The sequence below is a fragment of the Lepisosteus oculatus genome, unplaced genomic scaffold (assembly GCF_040954835.1).
Source record: "Lepisosteus oculatus isolate fLepOcu1 unplaced genomic scaffold, fLepOcu1.hap2 HAP2_SCAFFOLD_40, whole genome shotgun sequence".
Taxonomy (NCBI): domain Eukaryota; kingdom Metazoa; phylum Chordata; class Actinopteri; order Semionotiformes; family Lepisosteidae; genus Lepisosteus; species Lepisosteus oculatus.
The window spans coordinates 583,703-600,000 of NW_027167934.1; the positions used below are offsets into that span (position 1 = coordinate 583,703).

The window sequence follows — 16,298 nt, forward strand, 5'->3', positions numbered from 1 at the left end:
AAACGCCGTGTGCTGTCAGTTTGATTTCATATTGCTCGTGGCGGCGCCCGGCTTTTGTCTGTCAAACGTTAGGTTGCACTTCTTCATGCTGCATCGTCGGCATGAGTGGAGCTTTATAAACGTCTGTACTTACTGCGCCCCATAAGAAATCGTTTGTCCCCATTCAAAAGAGATTGTGCGATGTCCTGCAGCAAACCTTTGACAGTTTGAAAAGAGGAATTTATTCTGCTTCCTGTGCGTGCAGTAGTTACAAAGTTGAACGCCTTTACACGATCTGCTGCAGTTTTCAGTGGGCGGGCTTTGTCAAATGGCTTGGAAAAACGCACTGTGTTTCGGCTCGGGAAACATCATGAGCAGTGTCCTGCATGTTTTCTGTGTATAGCTGTCTTTTAACGCATACAGAATTCATTCGAAATCATTGATTTCTCCAATTAACAAGGGTCCCTTAAAGGATGAGTCAAAGTAACGTCTAATCGGATTAGTTTCCTTAGAGCTGGTTCAGAGTTTGCTCAAGAGTTTACCTTTCACAGATGCGCAAAGAAGAATATTGGGGGTGCATGCTTTAAGGCGCCTTACAGCTGTAGGGAGCGATTCGAGACGATTCGTGGCGTGTGCTCGTTCCCATATACCGTACGCCTCGGGGTGCAGTGCTAGGATGACGTACAATACCGCTTGGGCACGTAACGGCATTATATGCAAGTTCGGGACGTGAGGGTTTTCGTTTGTTCGTTTTGTTTTGCTCTGCTTTGCTTTGTTTTGCTTTCCATCGCGTTGGTAAGAGCGTAAATAAAAAGGCGATTCCTGCGTCTACCACTAATGTAAGAGCTATTTCAAGTGCGGAGTGGTGCGGCTTTTCAAATGCTTGCGGGCATTTCTCTGTTGTTGATTCTTTTTTTGTGTGTAACAAAGTGGCATTTTCATGTCCGGACGGGGAGACTTTATCATTCCGACATGAAGCCACCCTTAAGTCCTCTGAGGCGTGTCTGTCTGCAAGGCTTGTATTTTGGAAATGTTTTTTTGAAACGGAGAACGACTTTGAAATAGGCTTCCGCCGGCGGCTCGCGATCCAGGTAAGATTGTAGCAAGAACGCAGCGGCGGTGGGGCTTGCTGTAGTCGTGGCCGAGTGGTTAAGGCGATGGACTAGAAATCCATTGGGGTCTCCCCGCGCAGGTTCGAATCCTGCCGACTACGTTGTCCGCCTCCAGTCGGTGTGTTCCGGCGCAAGCAAAGAAGCGCGCCTCCTTGCTGTTCCTGGTGGTTTTAAAACGCCCAATCGCTTAAACCCGCTGCCTTGGAAATAAGTTCTTCAGCGTCCGCGAATGACATTTTGCAGCTGGAAGCAGATGTCGACGCGTTTTGCACAGAGCACCAAAAAACCGTCTTTTTTGAAGGCTCAGGCACTGAGCATTTTGGTTCAGTGGTAGACTTCATGCCTGCCACGTGGGAGGCTCGGGTTCGATTCCCGGTCAATGCAGTGGCTTTTGCAGCGAGCAGCTCCATCACTTGCATCCCCTTGCAACTCGCAACTGCAAACCCACTGAAGCTAAGTAGGTGCGAGCCAGGTCAGTACCCGAATGAGGGTGAGCTACAGGGAAAAACAAAGCTTCCAGCTGGAAGCGGTGTTAATGGTGTCGGCGGGGGGGCACTCACCCTGAGGTCTGTGCGGGTCCTAATGCCCCAGTATAGTGACGGAGATGCTGTGTTGTAAAAGGGCGCTGTCTTTTGGATGAGATGTAAAACCGAGGTCACAGCGCTCTGTGGTCATTAAAAATGACCACCAAAACCTTTGACAAAAGCTCTTGGTAATTGATGGTCTTCAATAATGCTTCTCCTTTAGGTACATTTTAAATCAGCTGAAAAATGCTGTGAAATGGGGGGGCACTTCAGGCCAGTGTAGGATTTGGGTTACAAGAACCATGAAACTGCACGAGAAAGCCCATACACTGAATTACACGGCTTTCTATTCAAAGGAGGGCAAAAGAAATTCCCTGAGATCGATTTTTTGCAGCACAGAGAGGATTGATGTCGTGAGGCCGGTTAGCTCAGCTGGTTAGAGCGTGGTGCTAATAACGCCAAGGTCACGGGTTTGAGCCCCGTACAGGCCAGGTCCTTTTCTCCTCTCTTACCAAAGCTGTTAGGTTCCTTTCCGTGGTGAGATGGGTTGTCATGCAACGCAGCCACATAGTGCCGACAGACAAGAGTGTTGCGGGAGAAGAGAAAAGTGTTTGAAGATTTAAGAGTGTCTTAGGTGGAGCCAAAATCAAGTGTCACAAATGCAAGTGGTTGGATTTCCAATGTTTAATATGGTAAAAATAAGCAGAAGTTATCTGCCGGTCCGGCACAGTCTGCCATGCTTTTGTCATATACTGTAAAGTGGTGTCGAACTGGGTGTCAATCTGGAGCCTCACCATTTGCATATGTGAGGCTCCAGTTATACATCGAGTGTCACATTAAATGACAAAAATGAAGAGAGTTAAAGCAGCTGGAGAGGTTTTCTTACAACTTTTGAGTTGACACAGTTTTGGAAAATGTTTCCTTCACGCTGCACTGTTCAACATAGGCAGCCAAGAGTCTCCAAAACAAAACAGAATTGACAGATAGGAGAAAATTCCCACTCGTCCTGAAGTTGCCAAAATCCAGCAGGTGGATTTTGGGAACGGCATACAGACCCCTGACACAAGTGGTCTGTGCCAGGGGTCTGTATGCCGTTAACCATGCCGCCATACCAGTAGCACCACCACAGTCTTAAAGGAAACCGGTGTAACAACATGTCCGGGTAACTTGTTCCATTCACCCGCAGCTCTTTGTGTAAGGATGTGCCACATATGTGGCGTTTTTCACACAGCAGCTGTATCGACGAGCGGTGAAAAAAGTGTGGTGGAAACGTCGGACCCTAAGGTGGTGACTGCATCGGAGACGGCTGTTAAGACACTGACCAAAACCAAACGTGTCAAGCCTTCGGAGAGAAATAATAACACGCCTAAAGACTTGGTGTTTGGTGATGTGGGAGACTCAGTGCGGTATATTGCACAGTTAGTATCAAAGGTGGGCACTAATGAGGTGGATAAAAAGCGGGGTTTAGAGAATCTAAGAGCCGCTTTAGCAAGTGTACATTCAGTGTTTCCAAAACCGATCCAGGTTTACGCCGCTAGACTCTTAGACGTTTTTTCTAAAGAAGATGCTGATCTAACCTCTGGATTTCGTTACCTGATAATGCTATTTCATGGTGCACTGGCGAAGACCCACCGGGATAAATGACTAAACATGTGCATGGTGCAGTCCAGAGAATATTGGATGAACTTTCTCCAAACATCGGGGCGAATGATTTTGTACAGCTGCGTTTGACTGCGGGTGGTTTTAACAAACCCTTGTTCTCACGCAGGAGACAACCCGGAGAATTAAATGCTGCTGATTTTTTAAGCCACATCTCAGACCTCTTACAGAGCCACACAGAAATTCTCACCGATGACAGCCTCCGATTAGTGGTGACGATAGTTAGGAATATGCAGGGGGGTGCCCGTCGAAGATTTAAATCCGTTCTGGGTAATTGCTCAGAAAAAAGCGCACCTTATCGACTTACATTACACGGGCGGTAATCTGTGTTTCACCAGGAGTGTGTACGGTTTGTTGAATGAAGGTTGTACCAATGGGGAAATGTTACAGGGCGCTAAACGAATGCACAAAGAGTTGGGTTTTTCAGAGAATCAGAAAATGAGTTTGTCAGACATTACCGCTTTTGAAAAACATTTAAAGGTGGTCATTAAAATTTTGTACCACGACCAGGGTGATTGAAAATATTTTACAACGGGGCCCACACCACCTAATTCTAAAATACTTTTTGTTCTACTGCATGAAGAGCATTTTTATGGGGTTTTAAATATTAAAGCTTTTGTGGGGGCGGCATATTTTTGCACTAACTACCATGCGGCGTATAGCCACAAGAACGCACACGCCTGTGTTAAAGCTTGTAAAACCTGTTTAGATCCCCAGTGTTGCGAAATTGATGCAGAAATTCAGAATTGCCCGGCCTGTAAGGTCTTTTGTCGTAGCTCTCAATGTTTGGCGAGACACTTTCGGAATGCAGCGACGGGTGTTAGTAAGTGTGAGCGCAGGGTCTTTTGTGAGAAATGTGAGGTTTATAACCTCTCTAGTCACAAATGTAAAGAGAAACTGTGCTCGCATTGTAACAACGTGATCGACACCCCTGACACACATTTGTGCTACATACTGCCTTTGGACAACCCCAAAATTTCAAACAAGTACATTTTTTTTTACTTTGAATGCATGCAAGAAACGGGGACACACATACCAAATTACATCCATGCCCTTCATATTAACAATAAACGAAGCTGGGAATTTTATGGTGAAACTTGTCTAAAGGATTTTGTGTGTAAATTTATCGATAGACGTTTCAAAAACCATACATTCATATCGCACAATGGCAAGGGATATGACAATTACCTAGTAATCAGACAGTTGTAAGATGAAAAGATGGACGTTGAACTAATTAATCAGGGTGGTAAGATAATGTGTATGACCGTAAAAGCTCTGAACATCAGATTTATCGATTCTTTAAACTTTCTACCTATGAAATTAAGCAAACTGTCGGCCGCCATGGGGTTCCCCGGGGGTAAGGGTCATTTTCCACACTTGATGAACACTTCAGAAAACCAAAATTATGTCAGCCCGATGCCGCCGCCAGAACTTTACGGCGTTAACTACATGCTGCCGAGGGAGAAAGCCGAGTTTTTGGTTTGGTATGAAGAATGCAAGGGAAGTGTGTTTAACTTACAGAGAGAGTTGAAACGTTACTGCCAGTTGGATGTGGCAATTCTAAGAGAAGGCTGTGTCAGGTTTTGGGACGAGGTCATGAATATGACCAGACAGACACGCGTGACTGAGTCAGGGGCCGCCTGCGTTGTGTGCATCGACCCCTTTCAGTTTGTGACCATCGCTAGTGTCTGCATGGCCATGTTCAGACTTATGTTTTTACAGGAAGAGACGATAGCGTTGCTACCCCATGACAATTACCACCACCAGCAAAAACGATTTTCTACACCCAGCATTCAGTGGCTTATGTACATCGAACACACAGAGCCCGTTAAAATCCAACACGCGTTAACCACGGCCGGTGAGTTCAAGGTTGGTCAAAGCTGAAAGCTCAAAGCTGAAATAAATGTATAAAATTTGGCTTGCATCATAGCAGTTGAGCAATAAAGTCTGTCCTAATTAAAGAGTACCTAAAGTTTGAAAGTACAACATAGAATAAGAATAGAGAAATGGCAAAACGATTTTGTGCCATCTTCCCCATTCACACTATTTTTATGTGCCATTTTTTGCTTATTCACGTACTATTTTAATCAAAATAATATTAAGAAAGATCTGTGTGTATTCAGATAGTATTATTATTGTTCATACTTACTCGTCAAAAGAGGATTGCTGAGATATTTGCGGATATACTTCTACGTTTGAAAAACGTGTCCAAAATGGTGACCAACGAATACTAGCAATGCATTGTGGTATATAACCGGAAAATATGCTGGGTTCGATATTTTCTCAACGTATGCGTTTATTAATGTTGTCGATATTATGGTTGAAATTTAACATTGATAATACATCACGGCTATGTGCCCCCTGCTATGTGCTGATGTGCAATTTTAACGCATGCAGTTAGTAAGGATCGTACTGTTGTATGGTATTATATATAATGACATTATGGAATAGGATGGGGACAGGCCTGGCATCACGGGGGGAGGGAGGAGTGTTGCCCCTTCAGTTTTGGGCAAAAAGATTTACCTAACTTAATTTGCGCCCTAAAAAAATAGTTGTACTTGGTCAATGGTCAGACAACACTAAATGACACGAACAGTCACTCAGTCTGTTTGATGGGCAGGAGGGCTATCCGTCCAGGAACTGCACATATCAGTGTCGTTATTGAGTGTCAACATTACGATCCTGTTTGCTCAGGTGGACCGATTCCTTGCAGTAGTTTATCATTATACTTAAAATCTTTATATAACTAGGACTAGTTATAGCAGTCTGTGCTTTCTGTTGGTTTTACAACATTTTTTTCTTAACGATTCAGAACGTCCATGTAGCTGCAAAAATGAACGCTTATGGTACTTTTCGCTCCAGGCAATACAAACCGTGAGAGTGACGAAAAATGTGAAACTGAACTTCATCGCAAATACCAGATTGCTAGTCGTTATCTTCTATCATGAAGCACTAATCAATGGCATAGCTGCGAGATTTCATTTGGGTAGCTGCACCCTACAGCTCCGTTTCAACCGAAATATCACCCCCCCCCCTCAGAATTTCAGACGCCCCCCTACAGATTTTTCCCCGGGCACCGCGCACTGATGGGGGACAGGGTGTCCAGGAAATGGTATCAACTTTTCTCAAGAAAATAAAAATAGAAACTCTATAGGCACTCAAACATTTTACTGTTTTTTTTTCAGGCAGTAAATTACGTAAATTACTGCTTCGACACGTAATGGCATTATAATCAAGTGCAGGAGCTGAGGGCTTTTGTTTTGTTTCGTTTTCCATGGCGTTCGTAAGCACGCAAATCAAAGGCAATTCCTGCGTCTAACACGAATGTAAATGCTTTTGAAAGTGCAGTGTGGTGCAGCTTGTAAAATCCTTGTCCACATTTGTGGTTTGTTGATGTTTTTCTGTCTGCCAAAGTTGCATTTTGACATCCAGACGGGGAGACTTTATCATTTGAACGTGAAGCCAGCCTTAAACCCTCTGAGGCGTGTCTGTCTGCCGGCACGTATTTTGTGAAAGGTTTTTTTTTTTAACTGAGAGCGACTTTGAAAAAGTTTCCGTAGCCACCTCGCACTCCGTGTTAGATTATAGGAGGAATGCGGCGGCGGCGAGCTCGCTGTAGTCGTGGCCGAGTGATTAAGGCGATGGATTCAAAATCAATTGGGGACTCCCCGCGCAGATTTGAATCCTGCCGACTACGGCGTCTGCCGCATGTCGCCTTGTGCCTGCGCGGCAAAGACGAAGTGCTGCTTCTCCTTTCCTGGTACTATAAGAACGCTAAATCGCTTGGCTCTGCTGTCGTGGAAATAAATTCTTCAGATAACCACACATTTTGCGTTCGCACCTCTGGTGCTCTACTTATGCCTTTGAAAACCTAATGAATAAAGCTGAAAGAACCGACACAATATGTAGGTGCTCGTAAAGCACGCAGTAAAGAACTGTTAACAGCAAAGGTTTCAGTGGGTTAACTGAGGAGAAGGCGTGATCGCTAATTGTTGACTTTGTATTTGGTGTTAGAAACACTCTTACTGTGCATGACGTGCAACAAATGTAGCCACAGAAATTGCATCACGCTTTCATGTATGCTATCGCAGACACCAACGTTGCCTAGATAGAAAACCGAAATAGCCGTGGGTTTGCTTGCTGGTCTGAAGGATCTCTCTTCGAATCTCTATCATTTGTCAATGGAAGTAAAAGGCGCTGCAATTTCATACGTTCAGAATGAAACCCGCAGCTGTTGTTCGACTTTATTTCTTGACTAATTACAACTGAGTGTCGCATGAGCAGTTACGTAAACTTGTCTGGTATATTTGAACAAAAATGCCGTTCTTCAATTAAAACTAACAGTACATTGTCAGGGACATTCAGTTCTATACAAACAAGAGACAGACAAGATAATATTTCTACCTTTCATGTGGACTACGTGTTGACTTACTGATCGGAATAATTGAAAAGTTCGGGTTCATAGCCGATGCAGTGCATGCTAATTAGAACAGCAAAGCTGAGCTCTCAGCACCGTACTGAGCCCAGGTGTTTTTCTAAAGCTGTCAGGTGCAGTTCATTTACATGAAGGAAATCTCTTACTGGGTACTATTACAATGCAGTAAGTAGCACAGACTACTTAGGGAGTAGCCCGATGCATTTAAAAACAACCCGAGCCAGGCAGGAGTCGAACCTACAATCTCCTGATCCCTAGTCAGACGCGTTATCCAGTGTGATACTGCAGGACTGTAACCCAGTGAGATCAGCACTGCAACTAGTAAAATATTACCCCCGGTCCATTCTTTTCCAAAAGTGAGAAACACCTGTTTTCTACATTTTGTCTGTTTTAAAACATTATCTTCCAAAGCATCATAAAATTGTCCCTTCTTCCAGACTCTACTTCTCTCTTGTAGTAGTACAGCAGACCTTTCCAGGTGAGCAGATCACAGAGTCCGAAATGAGCTTCCTCCATCAAGCAAAGTACCTGAACATGACGCTGTCTTCATAAAAGCGCCCCTGTAATAAAGAAATTAAATCCGAAATCAAGAGGGCAGCACAGTGGGCAAAAGACGTATAATATTCGTCTATTAAACGCATACCTTAGACGTCTAAATGTGGTCTGCAATTCGTCTAGAATCTCTGCACTGTGTACGAAGTAAATTATTTTCGCAGTAATTATTTACATTAACGAAGAGCATAACGCGTGTACTGTATACACTGCAAGTACAACCCCCCTCTCTGCAGGAGTGCTGGCTGTGACGAATTGAAACGGTTTCACGGGTATTTTCAAAGTAGGAGGCGAGATTTCCAGCGAAAGACACCCCCCCTCAAAAACCCAGTAAATACAGTACTTACTAGTTAAAGGCTAGGCTCCCGACTACGGCGAAAGGAACCCTTCTTTCATTAGAAGACAATGAACATATTTTAGCCCTGAATGAATTAATAGCAAACATGGTTTACATAAAAGACATTTTTCCAAGAAAGTTTAGCCTTTGTCACTAATGAAACCACTAAATAAAGACATAAATATAAAAATCTTAAGATTTTTAAAATACATGACTTTGCTAAAATTTATTTGAAAATAAAAACAATTACAACCGCCAGGGGAGAGAGAGAACAGGGGAGGGATGTTGGTTTTGCATAAGGGGCGGGGCTATGGAAATTAGGTCTGTTTGGGAATGTGTAGTTACATTTTCTGGCTGTTTGTGAATTATCGTTGTTGAGTATGGAGTGTTGAGGTATTGATTTTGTGTAATGCTTTATGTTGAAAATTGAGGTTGATTTTGTTTATGATAAACAGGATAAACTGGGATGGGAGGAAGGTTTGGTTTTGCATAAGGGGCGGGATTATGATAATTGGAGGACTTTGCGAGAGTAAAATGGTTTGATTATTTGATTTTGTATTGTGGTTGTTATCTATGTTTTTGGTTGGTATTATGTTTATATGGTTGTTTTTGTTGGTTGGTTGTTATTATGGTTATTAATAATACGATCTATAGTTGAAATCTGCGCCTAAATAAAAAGAAAAAGCAAGTGATTAGGTTTATGAGCAATCTAATTACTTATTCGTTTAAAAAGCTATATAAAATAAAGTTTATTATTAATTTGCTGGACAGAGCGGTGAACATTATTATGCATGAGACAAAGATAACGATCCTGATCAGTTTAGAAATCTGTGTACGCTGTAAGGTTTTTACTTCTTAAACTTTTAAAATACACGTTTAGAATTGAAAGAAATCCTCTTCCTGGTATAGCACACCAGCACGTCTTTTTTCTCCAATCAGAGGGGTGTCAGATGGTGTCAGCCAATCACCATTCTGCGTTGGGTAGCAACGGGTGACTGTTCTCAGGCGGAAGATGTAAACAGCTTAATGTTCGTGTTAAATAATTTTTTTTAATTAAAATTCATTCTATACAGCAATCGCATATTTGGGTACCGTTTCATAAAACTTTCATGCTTAAAATGTTTAGGGAGAAATGGAAGACTGGTGTGTATTTTTTCTTTAAACTACCAAGACCAGCCATACACAGTACAGTTTACATACATACAGTAATGTTTATGTTCCTAAATTAATATCGTTTATGACCTTCAGATGCGTTATGCTCCTCTTCTTTTTATGCTCAGCTACTAAAATTTCCCTTTAGTGGTAAAATCCATATAAATATTCAAAACTAAGCGGATTAAAATGTGGACAGCAAAGACATTAAATGATTAAATCTTTGCACTACCAACCAATGCACCACGAGTGCCCCTGTCGGTCATTTTGGCCAGCCAATCACTTGTCCTGCGGTACCCTCCGGTGCCCCGCGGTGGCTTGTGGGTAGGTTACTGTACCGCGGGTTTTTACCGCGCATTTTGAATGGCTGCATCTATTAAACGCATACCTTAGACGTCTAAATGTGGTCTGCAATTCGTCTAGAATCTCTGCACAGTGTACGAAGTAAATTATTTTCGCAGTAATTAATTTACACGTGTATAATAAATATAGTAAATATAATAAATTAATTACTGCGAAAATAATTTACTTCGTACACTGTGCAGAGTGCCGTATACTCCTAGTTGCGGCACACACGATACATACAGTAAAAAGCCTCAGGCACTGTGTTAGATGTGTTTTCGATGTTATATATGCGTTTATTCATGTCGTCGATTTTACGGTTGCAATTCGACGTTGATTATACGTTGAGGCGACGTATATATACGTATAGCCGTATTTTCGCCATAAATATACGTATATTCGACGAATCAATGCCCACTGGGAAGGCGCATTGAAGGGTGCACCCCCATCATTAATCGTTGCGCCTCTGTGAAAGGAAAGCTCTTGAGCAGTCGTTGAAACAGCTCGGATGAAACACTTGATTGCTTTCATGTGCATCTGGAGCCCATTTCTTATTTTCACTTCACGCCGCCCAAAGCATTTCTAAAACAGGAGATTCGCGTTTGGGAATGCGCCCTGCCCTACAAATAAAACAGGTCTACGGGTCTGAAAGCTGCTCCACGGAAAACAGTTCTGTTGCGCTTTTGATCAAAGGGAGATTCGCTGTTCTTACTTTTTGATGACATAACACCCAAAGGGGCTTCTTTGGAGCTGTATTCCAACCAGCATCCTAAAGTTTCTTGGCGGTATCCTTTACAGTCCTCTGTTCGGTCGACAAGGGACAGAAGGGGGCAGTTTTCCTCACACATACAGTGCAATGTACTGTAGTGTTCCCGTTCATTGAATTCGCAGTTCTGCATCAGACCTCTAACTCGTTTCCTTAGCTTGGATTTAAGCCACGAAGCAGGCTTCTACTGTATAAACGTCTAGAGGAATCACAAACTATTTGAGAGGCCATCATCCCAGGGGGAACTGACAAAGTCTATCCCTAAACACCTAGCGCAGTCTCTCAAGAGACTGTCAAAAATCGCTTTCTCCGTTTGCATTGCAAGTAAGTGAAAACGCGGTCTCAACCCAGAGCCACTTGGCAGCAGCGGCACGTAAATACTGTTACTGTCACTGCTCGATACCGATGTTAGCCTACTATACCATGTTCAGCCACCGCTAGAAACTGCATGGCTCTAGTTCTGGAGCAAACGACAGGAGGGCCAACGTCGAACGGGCACACATGTCAGACATGGAAACCGACGAGAGTGGGATTCGAACCCATACATGCAGAGCACAATGGATTAACAAGCCATCGCCTTAACCACTCAGCCACCTCGCTAACAGAACTGGACTGTCCCAACTGAGTTGGCGCGCTCCAGATGATCTTTTTCTTTTTTTTCCCTCGTACTCGAGGGTCATTTTCCTGTTCCACATGCGATTTCAACATTTTCCTTGGGAGATGTCAAGCCAGCAAGCCACTGCTGTGGTTCAGTGGCCAGTGTGGAGTTCAGTGGCCCTGTTGTACACAGAAAGCACATTGAGCTCCTTGGACATGAAAAGTTCCAGATAAAAGCCATTTGTCATCCTTTCTCTTGGTGTCGATGTTGCTATTGTATGTAAAGGTGGCAACTTGCTCAGCGAGCAGGCGGAGCACACACCGAATGCAGATGTGTCTGAGTGGTGTGTCCAAGTGGCTGCAAAAGGACAGCACTCCCGGGGCGCCGTGGCTTAGTTGGTTAAAGCGCCTGTCTAGTGAACAGGAGACCCTGGGTCTGAATCCCAGCGGACAACCGCTAGACTTAATTAAACACAAGTATTCATTTCCTGTCTTTAACATGACTTGTTTTTCTTAAAATGGATGCAACTTGCAAAACATGAAATACAAACCTTGCTAATCAGCGCTAGCAGCTGGCAAAAAAAAAAGAAGTCAGCAATGTTTTTTTTCTTTAACCTTAACCCTGCTAATGGAGAAGAGTTAAACGACCGAGTCTATGCAGCTTAAACGGTGCGCACGTCGGGTTCTTAGCTGAAAGGGTGGTAAATCACGCTCACCCCAGTCCTTAATCTTTTAAACAGGATACAAAATTGAACCTAGTCGCCACATCACATACATCCTGTTCAATGATAAAAAGGTAACATCTATCCTCACTCCAGAGTAAATCTCACGTTGAGGGCATATTTTTTTTCACTTTACCGTGAATCGGGCTCGGCTGCACAGAGGAGAGAGGACGGTGACAGGGGAGTCACACGCTGGCGGTTTGAATACGCGGAAGATCACTGAGGGATCCACAGTATATGGACCCTCCGTGCGCCATCAGTCCACACTCCGGACTCTGAATCCTGCCATCCGAGTTAAGATCTCGGCGGAACCTGAGGCGCAGTTCTTTCTTAAAACGTAATCTGGTGAGCATTTCTAGAATCGTACTTGTATAGATGCAGCCTTTAATGTGTTGCTAGGTTAAAATTGATGATTTCTTGAACTTCAGTAGGAAACTGCCCTCTTGATTTCGGATTTAATTTCTTTATTACAGGGGCGCTTTTATGAAGACAGAGTCATGTTCAGGTACTTTGCTTGATGGAGGAAGCTCATTTCGGACTCTGTGATCTGCTCACTTGGAAAGGTCTGCTGTACTACTACAAGAGAGAAGTAGAGTCTGGAAGAAGGGACAATTTTATGATGCTTTGGAAGATAATGTTTTTTTTTTTCATTGAAATCGAAATGAATCAGAATATCAGTGCAAAAGACAAACTCTTGGTTTGGTTTAAAGAGATATGGTTTTAAAACAGACAAAATGTAGAAAACAGGTGTTTCTCACTTTTGGAAAAGAATGGACCGGGGGTAATATTTTACTAGTTGCAGTGCTGATCTCACTGGGTTACAGTCCTGCAGTGTCACACCAGGGCCAGTGGCGCAATGGATAACGCGTCTGACTACGGATCAGGAGATTGCAGGTTCGACTCCTATCTGGCTCGGGTTGTTTTTAAACGCATCGGGCTACTCCCTAAGCAGTCTGTGCTACTTACTGCATTGTAATCGTACCCAGTAAGAGATTTCCTTCATGTAAATGAACTGCACCTGACAGCTTTAGAAAAACACCTGGGCTCAGTACGGTGCTGAGAGCTCAGCGTTGCTGTTCTAATTAGCACGCACTGCATCGGCTATGAGCCCGAACCTTTCAATTATTCCGATCAGTAAGTCAACACGTAGTCCACATGAACGGTAGAAATATTCTCTTGTCTGTCTCTTGTTTGTATAGAACTGAATGTCCCTGACAATGTACTGTTAGTTTTAATTGAAGAACGGCATTTGTGTTCAAATATACCAGACAAGTTTACGTAACTGCTCATGCGACACTCAGTTGTAATTAGTCAAGAAATAAAGTCGAACAACAGCTGCGGGTTTGATTCTGAACGTATGAGATTGCAGCGCCTTTTACTTTCATTGACAAATGATAGAGATTCGAAGAGAGATCCTTCAGACCAGCAAGCAAACCCACGGCTATTTCGGTTTTCTATCTAGGCAACGTTGGTGTCTGCAATAGCATACATGAAAGCGTGATGCAATTTCTGTGGCTACATTTGTTGCACGTCATGCACAGTAAGAGTGTTTCTAACACCAAATAAAAAGTCAACAATTAGCGATCACGCCTTCTCCTCAGTTAACCCACTGAAACCCTTGCTGTTAACAGTTCTTTACTGCGTGGTTTACGAGCACCTACATATCGTGTCGGTTCTTTCAGCTTTATTCATTAGGTTTGCAAAGGCATAAGTAGAGCACCAGAGGTGCGAACGCAAAATGTGTGGTTATCTGAAGAATTGCTTTCAATGGCAGCGGGTCCAAGCGATTTAGCGTTTTTATAGTACCGGGAAAGGAGAAACGGCACTTCGCCTTTGCCGCGCAGGCACAAGGCGACGTGCGGCAGACGCCGGAGTCGGCAAGTTCCGAACCTGCGCGGGGAATCCCCAACGCACTTAACCACTCGGCCACGACAAAAGCGAGCTCGCTGTCGCCGCATTCCTCCTATAATCTAACACGGAGTGCGAGGTGGCTGCGGAAACCTTTTTAAAGTCGCTCTCCGTTAAAAAAAAATACCTTTCACAAGATTCGTGCCGGCAGACAGACACGCCTCAGAGGGTTTAAGGCTGGCTTCACGTTCAAATGATAAAGTCCCCCAGTCCGGATGTCAAAATGCAACTTTGGCAGACAGAAAAAACATCAACAAACCACAAATGGTTTTTACAAGCTGCACCACACTGCACTTTCAAAAGCATTTACATTCGTGTTAGACGCAGGAATTGCCTTTGATTTGCGCGCTTACGAACGCCATGGAAAACGAAACAAAACTAAAGCCCTCAGCTCCTGCACTTGATTATAATGCCGTTACGTGTCGAAGCAGGAATTTATGTCATCCTACCACTGCAACACGGGGAATAGAGAGAAATGAGTACACGCTACGAATTGTCTCTAATCAGTCCCTACAGTTGTAAGGCGCCTGGAAGCGTGCACCCCCATCATTAATCTTTGCGCATCTGTGCAAGGTAAACTCTGGAGCAGTCTTTGAAACGGCTCAAAGGAAACACGTGATTGATTCCATGTGCATCTGGGGTTCATTTCTTATTTACATTTAATTCAAGGGAAAGGCTTGGGTCAGTTTCAGACGGCCTCCAACAGCGAGATTCAAGCGCCCCACCTTCAGCCCAATCTGCACAGCCAGAACGCCAACGGCTCCTATGCTCTCCGGGGTGCGGTTGTGACCCCGTAACCTAAAATGTTGGTGGCAGACAAATGGAGACTAACAGGTGACGTCCTAGGACATGACTACATTGTGGGGATGGTGACCATTGCTTGGAAAAGAGTGCGAGGCCCCTTTAGAAAAACATTTTGTTAACAGGCATTCTGCCTCAGCCTAAACACCTATAGCTTGCAAAGCGCATGCTATTAGACAGGCACCTCTGCAAGACCTTAAGAGTCTCTTAAACTAGTGATAGTAAGGTGTTCCCAATGGGCGATGTTCGGCTTTCAAATCATCTCTCCGTGGAAGCGCCGAGATGCAGCTGTTTAAGGCTTAGAAGCAGCTGACTGTTTTACTGCCTAACTGATCACTGTCAGTCAGGGAGCTCAGAGGTGAAAAGCCTGTCTGAGAGACAATTCGCCGTCGATCAGTTCAATATGTTCCGTACCAGCTCGGCGCACCTGAGATCATCTTGGTAGCCGTGTAGCTCAGATGAGTGAGAGCGTGTGTGTGTACCACCGTGATTGGATGCCGGTCCTTCTCAGGTCACAGTAAACCTTCTGCTGCCTAACTTTCCTAATTTTGGGGATCCCTTTGAAAAAGCAAAGGAAAAAAAAACTGGCTCTTCATCAGCGTGATCGACCCAACCCAGTGTGCCCCAGTGGCCTAATGGATAAGGCACTGGCCTCCTAAGCCAGGGATTGTGGGTTCGAGTCCCATCTGGGGTGCTCCTGTCCCATTTTGAGCATACAAATGTCTTTGTGGTTTGCAAAGCTACAACTCCACCTTACTCAGTGAGCGTCTCTGCTTTTCTCTCACATACAGTTGGGAGAAAAACTTTTGTAAACAGCCCTTCGGAATGATGTGGATTTCTGCATGAATGGCTCCTAACATGTGATCTTATCTTTATCTAAGTCATAATAATTAATAAAGAGATTCTGATTTAACAAAGAACACACACCCAACATTTGACATTGCTGTTTCTTTATTGACCAAATGGTTTAAACAATCAAGGTCATTGATGGAAAAAGTACGTGAACCCTTATATTAAGGAGCTAGTGGAACCTCCTTTATGACAAAAACCTCAACCCCCACTTTCTGTAGCGGCTTGTCAGACCTGAGCAGCGGTTAGGAGGTATTTTGGCCTATTCCTCTATGCAAAACTGTTTCAGTTCATGTATATTTTTGGGATGTCTTGCGCTGAATGGCCTGCTTCAGATCACGCCACAGCACTTCAATGGGATTGGGGTCAGGACTCTTACTTGGCCATCCCAACATACAGAATTTCTTCTGTTTCAGCCACTCTGTTGTTGATGTACTCCTTTGTTTTTGTCATGTTGCAAGACCCAGCGTCTTTTGAGTTTTAGATCACAGGCAGACACCCTGACATTCTGCTGTAGAATTTCCTGATACATCTCGGAATTCATCGGTCCCTCGATGATTGCA

General features: G+C 43.9%; 4 non-coding genes across 4 annotated transcripts; all 4 read left to right on the forward strand.

Annotated features, from left to right (window-relative positions):
• The first annotated feature begins 1,110 nt into the window (after positions 1 to 1,110).
• Positions 1,111 to 1,192, forward strand: trnas-aga (transfer RNA serine (anticodon AGA)). The gene has a single exon. It is a non-coding gene; the product is annotated as a tRNA-Ser (tRNA).
• An 840-nt stretch (positions 1,193 to 2,032) lies between these two features.
• Positions 2,033 to 2,106, forward strand: trnai-aau (transfer RNA isoleucine (anticodon AAU)). Its single transcript has one exon. It is a non-coding gene; the product is annotated as a tRNA-Ile (tRNA).
• A 4,783-nt stretch (positions 2,107 to 6,889) lies between these two features.
• trnal-caa (transfer RNA leucine (anticodon CAA)) lies at positions 6,890 to 6,971 on the forward strand. The gene has a single exon. It is a non-coding gene; the product is annotated as a tRNA-Leu (tRNA).
• An 8,536-nt stretch (positions 6,972 to 15,507) lies between these two features.
• On the forward strand, positions 15,508 to 15,580 carry trnar-ccu (transfer RNA arginine (anticodon CCU)). Its single transcript has one exon. It is a non-coding gene; the product is annotated as a tRNA-Arg (tRNA).
• Positions 15,581 to 16,298: the final 718 nt, after the last annotated feature.